Source organism: Capricornis sumatraensis, chromosome 1, assembly GCF_032405125.1.
Source record: "Capricornis sumatraensis isolate serow.1 chromosome 1, serow.2, whole genome shotgun sequence".
In the NCBI taxonomy this organism is placed as follows: domain Eukaryota; kingdom Metazoa; phylum Chordata; class Mammalia; order Artiodactyla; family Bovidae; genus Capricornis; species Capricornis sumatraensis.
In genome coordinates, this window is record NC_091069.1 from 173320419 (window position 1) to 173330807 (window position 10389).

General features: G+C 41.6%; 1 protein-coding gene across 1 annotated transcript in view; it reads right to left on the reverse strand.

Annotated features, from left to right (window-relative positions):
* KPNA1 (karyopherin subunit alpha 1) overlaps positions 1-8176 on the reverse strand; it is a 68507-nt gene extending 60331 nt beyond the window's left edge. The window contains exon 1 of the mRNA XM_068986591.1: positions 8049-8176. The gene's annotated coding sequence lies outside the window, so the exon portion shown is untranslated. The remainder of the gene's footprint in view (positions 1-8048) is intronic.
* Positions 8177-10389: the final 2213 nt, after the last annotated feature.

Sequence of the window (10389 nt, forward strand, 5' to 3'; positions counted from 1 at the left end):
GAAAACTTTCTCCTCCCTTATAAGTTAAGATTTTTTTTAACAGAAACCTTTCCCCAAAAAAGGCATAAAGGACTCCTTCATGGGAGTGGGGGAACTTGTGTTTATCCAATTCATATTCATTACTGAATTTAATATATCTATTATGTATACACTTAAATGGAGAAGGAAATGGCAATCCACTCCAGTACTATTGCCTGGAAAATCCCATGGACAGAGGAGCCTGGTAGGCTACAGTCCATGGGGTCGCAAAGAGTCGGACATGACTGAGCGACTTCACTTATACACTTATAAGCGTTCTCATAAATTTAAATTAAGATTTATCATTTTAGGATGTATGTGCTTTCCTCCCAAATCATATTAACATCTTAATGCTCAGAAATTTAATTTTATTCAACACTAAAGTACTGATTATACAACACTCAAATATCATGGAGAGACCGAACAGACCAGAAGATAAAGAGTTTAAGAAATACAATGATGGATTTGGTAGACTAATCCATACCAAAATTATAACTTTTTTTTAAAAAAGGATGAACTACAAAGATAGAACACAAAAAGAGAGTATCAAAGGTCACAGATGAGATGTCAAAAACTTTTTAGAATCCTTAAAACAGATGATCTAATGATATTTTACCAGTTAAGTGGCAAATTCTGAAGCCTAAGCACCTGTATTTGCTAGCGTGAGATGAGTGCAACTGTTCAGTAGTTGGAACGTTCTTTGGCATTGCCTTTCTTGGGGATAAAAACTGATCTTTTGCAGTCCAAGACAGGCTTCAACAGCACATGAACCAAGAACTTCCAGATGTTCAAGGTGGATTCAGAAAAGGCAGTGGAACCAGAGATCAAATTGCCAACGTCCACTGGATCATAGAGAAAGCAAGAGAGTTCCAGAAAAACATCCATTTCTGCTTTATTGACTACGCTAAAGCCTTTTACTGAGAAAACTGTAAAAAAGTTCTTGGATATGGGAATACCAGACCACCTTACCTGCCGCCTGAGAAATCTGTGTGCAGGTCAAGAAGCAACAGTTAGAATCAGACATGGAACAATGGACTGGTTCCAGATTGGGAAAGGAGTGTGTCAAGCCTGTATACTGTCACTCTGCTTATTTAACTTACATGCAGAGTACACCATGCGAAATGCCATGCTGGATGAAGCACAACCTGGAATCAAAAAGACTGCCGGGAGAAGTATCAATAACCTCAGATAAGAAGATGACACTACCCTAATAGCAGAAAGCAAAGAGAAACTAAAGAGCCTCTTGATGAAGGTGAAAGAGGAGAGTGAAAAAGCTGGCTTAACACTCAACATTCAAAAAACTAAGATCACGGCATCCAGTCCCATCACTTCATGGCAAATAGATGGGGAAACAATGGAAATAGTGACAGATTTTCTTGGACTCCAAAATCACTGCAGATGATGACTGCAGCCATGAAACTAAAAGACGCTTGCTCCTTGGAAGAAAAGCTATGACCAACCTAGACAGCATACTAAAAAGCAGAGACATTACTTTGCCAACAAAGGTCCGTCTAGTCAAAGCTATGGTTTTTCTAGTAGTCACGTATGGATGTGAGAGTTGGACCATAAAGAAAGCTGAACGCAGATGAATTGACACTTTTGAACTGTGGTGTTGGAGAAGACGCGAGAGTCCCTTGGACTGCAAGGAGATCCAACCAGTCCATCCTAAAGGAAATCAGTCCTGAATATTCACTGGAAGGACTGATGTTGAAGCTGAAACTCCAAAACTTTGGCCACCTGATGTGAAGAACTGACTCTTTTGAGAAGACCCTGATGCTGGAAAAAACTGAAGGCAGGAGGAGAAGGAGACAACAGAGGATGAGTTGGTTGGATGGCATCACCGAGTGGACGAGTTTGAGCAAGCTCTGGGAGTTGGGTGATGAACAGGGAAGCCTGGTGTGCTGCAGTCCATGGGGTCACAAAGAGTTGGACACGACTGAGCTACTGAACTGAACTGAAGCACCTGTAAGAAGCTGATTCATATAGCTCACAAGCAGGAGGTTTCAGAGACAGGAGGGCCCCCAGGCATTTCTAAAGGTAGGATGAGGTGCTGTGCTCAGTCACTAGTCATGCTCAATTCTTTGCGCTCCCATGGGCTGCAGCTAGTCAGACACCTGTGTCCATGAAATTTTCCAGGCACGAATACTGGAGTGGGTTGCCATTTCCTACTCCAGGGGATCTCCCCAACCCAGAAATTGAACCTGTATCTCCTGCACTGGCAGGCAAATTCTTTACCACTCAGCCACCTGAAAAGCCCCATAGTGTCTACCAAAAAATAGAAAGATATCATAACAATGAGCTCTAAGAAATTAAAATATGAACAGGAATTTAAAATTCAATAGAAGGGTTGGAAGATAACATTTTTTAAAAATCTCTCAAGAAACAGAACAAAAAGACTAAGTGATGGAAAAGAGGAAGGAAAAGAAAAAAAGTTTTAAATGACCAAAAAATTCTAATACCCAAATAAAACAAATCCCGAGAGAGACAAAAAATCAAATAAGGAAGAGATTATCAAAGAAACAATGAATCAAATTTAGAATATTCATTCAATAAAAGATACCACGGACAAAACCAACAGAAAGATGGCAGGCCAAGAGAAGGTATTTTTCAATCCTATAATCAATAAACCTCCACAAAAAACTCCTGCAAACCAAAAAGAAAGACAGGAAAGGGAGTTCCCTGGTGGCCTAATGGTTAGGATTCTAGGCTTTCAATTCCCTGGCCTGGGTTTAATCCTTGTTTGGAGAACTAAGATTTGCAAGCTGCATAGAAGGGTGCAGCCAAAAAAAAAACCTAAAACCCCCCAAAAAAAGAAAACCCAAAAGAAACACAAAGGAGAAAACATACAAGCAACAAAAGGGAAAACCTGAATGGATACGAGATGCTCAAACTCATTAATTATCAGAGAATGTAAATTAAAACAAGACATCATTTTATACCTGATTTGCAAAAATAAAGAAGTTGGATAAAATCAAATACTGGCAAAGATGTGGGCAGACAAGAAGCCTCCTCACTGCTAGAAGGCACATAAGCTAGTCCTCCTATTCTATAACCCAAGAATCCCACTCCTGGCCATGTATCCCAGAGAACTTCTCACACAGGTTCATAAGGATGTACAAATAAGAGTATATTTACCACCGTGTACTTGTGATGCCAGAAAGGCAACTCAGGTGTCAGTGATTAGGGAATAAGAAGTAAAATGTGGTATGTGCATATTATGGAATTCCACATTATACACAATTATATGTACACACAAAACAGAAAGGTCTCCAAAACAATGCTGAGTAAAAATAGTAAGAAGCCAAACAAGGTATATAACACAATACAAAAACTAAATATACATACACACAACACACTACATATTTCATGATTCATGTATAATCAAGGAATGTATCAGCCATAATGCAGTGGGTACCTACTAGAAAAAGTAATGGAAGTAGGGTTCAGAAATGAAAGAGGATTGTATAGTCTGATGATAGTGTCCAAAAATGGGAAGCATAGTTAAGTGTAACTTTTTTTAACCTAAAGTGAAAGTGAAGTCACTCAGTCGTGTCTGACTCTTTGCGACCCCGTGGACTGTAGCCTACCAAGCTCCTCTGTCCATGGGATTCTCCAGGCAAGAATACTGGAGTTGGTTGCCATTTCCTTCTCCAGGGGATCTTCCCCACCCAGGGATTGAACCCGGGTTTCCCACATTGGAGGCAGACGCTTTAACCTCTGAGCCACCGGGGAAGCCTAAAGCCCTAATAATAATAAATTTCCCAAAACTAAAGGACACAAATCCCCAGCCTGTAGGGACCCACTGAGTGCCCTTAAAAAAGAAAAAAAAAAAAAAATCTAGACACATTATGGAATTTCAGGGGTTTAAAATAAAACTCTAAAAGCTTCTGGAGATTGGGAAAAAGGCAGGGAAGGTCACATATAAATGAAGAATAAGAATGGCTATGGATTTCAATGGCAACATTAGAATGCAGAAAACAATGGAACTATGACTTCCAAAGTTTTTAAGCCTGGATTTTTATACTCAAGACAAATGATTGATGAAATGTACAGGTAAAATAAAGATTTTTTTTCAGCCATGCAAGATCTTAAAAACAAAGTTTTTGCTTCCCAGGTACCCTTTCTCTGGAAGTGAAAAAAAAACATGGAAAATAGGAGATCCAATATCAGAGCAGGGCACAGAAAATTTTAAGGTGACATAAAGAGAAGTTTCAGGGTGACAGCTGTGCAATAAGCCTAGAAAGTAATCAGTCCAGATTGCTTTAAAAGGATAGAAGGTTCTAGGACAGCTGTCTCAAAATGGAAAAGGGAAAACAGGTATTACTCCTGGAAAAACAAAAATTGGTTAAAAGAATAAATGCTATCATAATATACTGCATGGTCCTGCTATAATTATTTACATAGTTATAACTAAACGCTGACTTAATAAACATCTAAATAAATATATTCAAGGGATATGTGTAAATGTGGAAAGTCAATAGATAATGCCTAAAACTACTGTATCAAGAAACAGCAATAGGAGCAAGTTATTTATAAATATGAAAGAGGAAACAGCTAAAAGAAATAAATAAGTAGCCTCTCAAGTGTGAAGGGTGGGACAGGGAACGGTTGTTTTACAGATACTATTCTAATTTAAAAATTGTATTTTTTATTGTCAGTAAAGCAAGGAATTCCAATGGCCTTTCAGCTTTTAGTAAATTAGATCTTCACAATATTATTTCTTGGTGTTAAACAAACTATATCTAGTTTGAGGAGCAGAAGACTGAACTGCAATCCAAGACAAAATCAAACTTTAACGATTGATGAGAACATAGTACAAATAGCCCTGTGATTGAATCCCAACTCCACCACTTAACTCTGTAAAGTAGGACAAGTTACTTAACCATCCTATACATGTAACCACCTTCTCAATGTGGTTTTGCAGGATAATCAGGTGAAAACACCTGATGTAGTACTTGACCCATCAACAGATGTTAGAGCAACTTTTGCTTGTCTTTCTGCTCCCTAGCTAAAAACCCCCATTTTGACCCCAAGCTGCCTTGCTGGTCACAGAATACAAAGACTCATAGACAACTCAGCACATATCCCTCCTCACACTGAAAAATCAATCATGATGAGTAAGCAGACTTATCTTTGTATATGAAGTGCAGCATTATTCTTATTATGTGAAGGAGATTATCCTCATTATCCACATTTTGGATTATTGCCTGCTTTCAAACACTGTTCCAATTAGTCTAATACATTCGATCAGAACCATTTTATCACTAAGGTCTGTTGTGTAGGAGCATTATCAACTTCAAAAACAAACAAACAAAAAATTGAATGTTCCATCAGTCTTCATTCCTGCTCTGTCACTGCAAAGACTTAAAAATTTTCTAATGAAGGTCCTATCTGGCTCCCAGCTGGCTTGGGGCCACCTCCTGCTTACTGCAGCAAGAATAGAGTGAAATCAGCTCCAATCAGCTAATTGAATTGTTTACCATTTTCAATGTTTTCTTCCATTATTATGGCTGAATTCAGAATACCCTGCAAAATACACAAACCTTAAAGAGAGTAACAGGGAATTATCTTTATCTAACAGGGAATTATCTTTATGTCTATCACCTTTACTTGCATGGCCAAAAGTCTTAACTGATTTTATACAAAGCATACATACTTCTATAAACAATCTGACAGACTTAAATTCATAAACCATCAAGACTTTATCATTAATTCAACAAACATTATGCTAACATACTGTAGATAAAATAAACCCTACTCTCAAATGAGAGGGAAAAGGTAAAAATAAAATTGAGAGCAACAGAGAACAAGTAGTCCAGGAAACAACTGAGAGCAGCAATTCCAGACTATCTGGTATAGTTTATAACACAGTTAAAGCAAAGGAAAATTATGAAAATTACCAAAGCTGATCACAGCTCTGAGCCTCCTAACAGCCAAAGTATAAAGAGAAACAGGATGGCTTACGAATAGAAATGATCTAATAAAAAGAGTCATTTGTTTAAATTTTTTTTTAAAGCAAAGAAAAAAACCAAAAAGGCCTGTCACTGAGGGCTTAAAAGAACCTGTCTTTAAGGTTTATACTTTTTAAGGATCAGTAAATAAATTATAAACAGTGTCTTGGGTGGCAAGGAAGAGTTTTTTCATGTTCCTTTTCTCATGTCCCAATCCTAGATAAAAGTTAAAGTACAAAATATTAATTCACAGTTCTGTGAAGGAATTTCTATAAGGATCTAAAGTAACATAATGCAAGTACACTGGTGAAGTGTTATTTTCTATCATTTAGCTTAGTCTAGGTTTTCATAAATGTATGTTTTGCTTCTCTACCAGACTGTAAACACTCAAGGCTTACGTTGTTTGATTCCATTTGAACTTCCTTTGCTTTTTAGTCCAGCTCCCGCTCAATTATAATGACCGATAAAATTTTACGCAGTCAATATTTATAGTCATTATCTATTAGTCTTCTCTGCAACACTATAAATTCCATGAGGACAGGAACAATGTCTTGATCATGTCCACATCCACAGTCTCTGAGCATATGAATGGACCAAAAAAAGAAAACACAACCAAGTGTGAAAGGAGAGGAGAAATAATTCCTAAAATGGCAGTGATTCTGTTCTAACAAGAGCTGCAACACCTAGGTAAGTTACTTAACTTCTCTAACCCTCAAAGCTTTAATCTGTAGAAAAGGAAAAACATAACACCCTTCAGAGTTACTGTAAGCATTAAACCTTTTACTCTACAGAAAGTATTTAGCACAGTATCTGGAAAAAAGCTCATTAAACGTTACCCCTTTAACTTCTCTCAAGTTCTCCAACTGAAAACCCGGTGTTAAACACAACAGTGCCATCAAAGAATAAATTATTTCAGTAAAAGTACAACAGAGTTCATCCTTCCTTTCCTTTGAAGTTAAAATTTCATCTCTTCAATATTTAAAATGGAAGGGGAATAGCTTGTGAATTACTTTCAAAATATTACAAACGCAAGAACAAGGGGAAAATGTCAATAATGAGCCTTGAAGTAACATGAAGGGAAAAATCACTTACTCATCTACTGTTAAGAAACAGGTTTTTAAGGAAGTGTTTATTAAAGGAAAAGAGGACTGAAAAGTTAGAAATGTTATTTAATAGTATGCTTAGAAAAATTACTTTCAAACTGTTTATTCAGAATTTAAACCTTAAAAATCAATTATCTTGACATCGTTTGCTTAAAAGCCGAACATTAAATACTTCCATTCAAACCGAAAACATTCCTTCATGACGGCTTCCCGGACTCCAGTCATCCTTCAGTCCTCTCCTCCCATTTTGAGCTTCCCTCGCATCACCACTGACACACGCTGTGTGCAGACTAAGTTCTGTCATTCCTATAATTACCACACCCCTGTCAGCCGCTTCAGGCCCATGTTGTTATGACATCTGTAAACTGCAGTCGGCCGTCTCCACTCCCCTGCCCCCTCCCCCGAACCTCCGGCTCTGGCTGAAACTTGACAATTTCCGAGACCAGACCGTTCCCTACTGCCTCAGTTAGGGTTTTTACACACACCCCCATCCCCTATTCTCACCTGGCTCAGTCACGCACACTCTGCGCAGCCCACCCCCGCCCCCACGCCCGTCTGCGTGGGGCCGCGGCGCTGGCTCCGCGCTGCCCGCTCGGCTCCGCGCTGCCCGCTCGGCTCCGCGCTGCCTCCTCGCCGCCCCGCAGCCTCTGCGCCCCGCAGTCCCCGGCGCCGCTTACAGCCCGGCTGCCGCGCCACCCCGCCCCGCCCTGCCTCGCCTCGCCTCCACCGGCGTTCCCGATGGCGAACACACCAGCGCTCCCCACCCCCACCGTCCCCTCCGCCTGCCGCGCGGCCGTTAGGACAACCGGGCCCGTGACGCACGGACGCGCCGCGAGTGCCCAGGCCCAGGAACCCCAGCTCGAGCACAGGCGGCGGCCCGCCCTCGCCGCGGGGCCTCTCCTGGGTCCCGCCGAGGACTGCCGGATCGGCCGGCGGGAGGGGGAGGGGTCGGGGGCCGCCACAGCCCCGCACTCACCAGGTTCAAGGCAACCGATCCCGGTGCCACTTCTGGGGTGAGCCTCTGCCTCGCTCGCTCGCCTGCCGTCCGTCTTCTACACACAACCTCGAAAGAGTCGGCTCTCGCCGCGCGGTGCTCACCAGGCCTCGCTCGTCGCCTCCGCCACCGCGCACCCAGCACAGCGAGACCTAGCTCAGCCGGCGTTCGCAGTGCGCCTGCGCGCGGGGGCCGGGCCGCGCACTTGCGCGTGCCTCTCCACCACTCTGCTGCAGAGGCTGCCGGGAGATGTAGTCTTTCAACTCGTTCTCTGGAGGCTCTGGCGGTTAGCTGGGAACCAGTGGAGAGAGTCTGGAGTCCGGGAGAAGGTCCGATTGAGAAGGTGGGCAGTTAATGACAAGGGTTGGAGAGTCATGCTGGAGTGACAATGAAACGGTAGTTCTTAGGCTGAATTGCAAAGTTATGTTTTGTCTTCGAAGTTCTTCCAGGGCGGCAGGTCGATCTTAGCTCACCTCTGTCTATAGCTAGCCACTGACACGGTTGTTAACTAAAACACGTTTATTAAATAAATAATGGAATGAATGAAGGCTGAGGGATTTTTACAAGAGTTATAAGTCAGCGTCTCATGGCTAAGGCGTCCACGTGCAGCACGTTTGAGAAAACTTCGGGCTATATCATTTTTGGTTCTGTCCCGTCCCGCTTTGCCTGGTAATGCACTGAGCAGTGTCAGAATTCATTAAGGAATTAAACGAAACATGAACGCTGGCTTTACTCTCAACAAATGTTCTCCAACGAAAATTTGGGGCAAATAATTGTTACTGTTAAATTTGACGGAATTCTCTTTGGGGGATTCTTTTTGAGCAGTGGCTTCTGAAGAAAGACTGAAGGCAGCCAAGCAGAGGTCACAGAATATAAAGTCTCACATATAACGGTTTATCAAATCAACCTAAAACACACACGGAGAAGCAGGGTGAAAGAAATGGGATAACTCTGTAACATTAGAGCGGGAGAGAGGACCATACGATGCAGTGTTCATTTGTCCTGGATGTCTTTCTGCCACATCAGTGTTTCCCACTAAAGTGTGTTTTCTACGATGTGTTGTATTTGATCAAGGGCCCTGGTGAAAGGGAATGTGTTCTAAGGGGGAGACTTGGCCACGGGGTTGCAAAAGAGTCAGACATAACTTAGCCACTAAACAATAACAAATGCCTCACCACCGCTGAGCTGAGGACAGATCACTTTATTCCAATCAGGAGCTAATATTAATATTATTCAGAGCTGGACTTTAGGGTCTATGAAAACTAGTTTCTTTGCAGTTCACCCTTTCTTCTAGTTGGGGTATCCCATGAGGGTCCTGACCAATCTGAAGTATTTACTAGGGCCACTCTTCCTTTTCAGGGCTTCTCTGATAGCTCAGTTGGTAAAGAATCCTCTTGCAATGCAGGAGACCCCTGTTTGATTCCTGGGGCAGCAAGATCTGCTGGAGAAGGGATAGGCTACCCACCCCAGTATTCCTGGGCTTCCCTGGTGGCTCTGCTGGTAAAGAATGTGCGTGCAATGTGGGAGACCTTAGTTCAATCCCTGGGTTAGGAAGATCCCCTGGAGAACAGAAAGGCTACCCACTCCAGTATTCCGGCCAGGAGAATTGCAGGGTCACAAAGAGTCAAACGTGACTTTCACTTCACTCTTCCTTTTGATTCAGGCTCTTCAACCCCATGAGACAGCCAAAAACTCTACACAGGTTTTCAGCCACTGCTTTCAGAATTAGCAATAACTTCACGTGGAAAGATAATGGCAAACATCATGCTCACTTCTGATCGGTTCCCTTTCCTTTCTTCCAGATCTTGGACCCACAAGTTCTCACTGCTGTGGTAAGCTCCTCAGTGCTTTAATGTTTATTATATTTTGCCCAGCTGTAATCAGTGGTGGGAAGACTTGTTCAAGATAATAGTAGTCCATTGCTGAAGCAGAATTCCTATAAATATGTTACTTTTACAAAAATGTTCTTGTACCATACATAGTGTTTTGTTAGCTAATGTCTCTCACTAAATCTTTTTGTATTTAAAAATTTTTTAAGTTTACCTTATAGAACAATGGTTTTGCTATTACAAACAATGCTGTTATGAATGTTCTTGTATGTATCTTCATGGGTACAGGGAAAATGCTAGATCCTAAGACACTGCATCGTAAACTTTACTAGATGTGGTAGGCAGAATTCTAAGATGGCCCCCATGGTCTTTGCCCCTTGCTTTTGCCCTGCCCTTCGAGTGTGGGCAGGACGTATGACTTACTTCTGGCCGATAGAATATGGTAAAAATGATTACATTGCATTATATGTCTCTATCTTACCTGACTGGAGCTA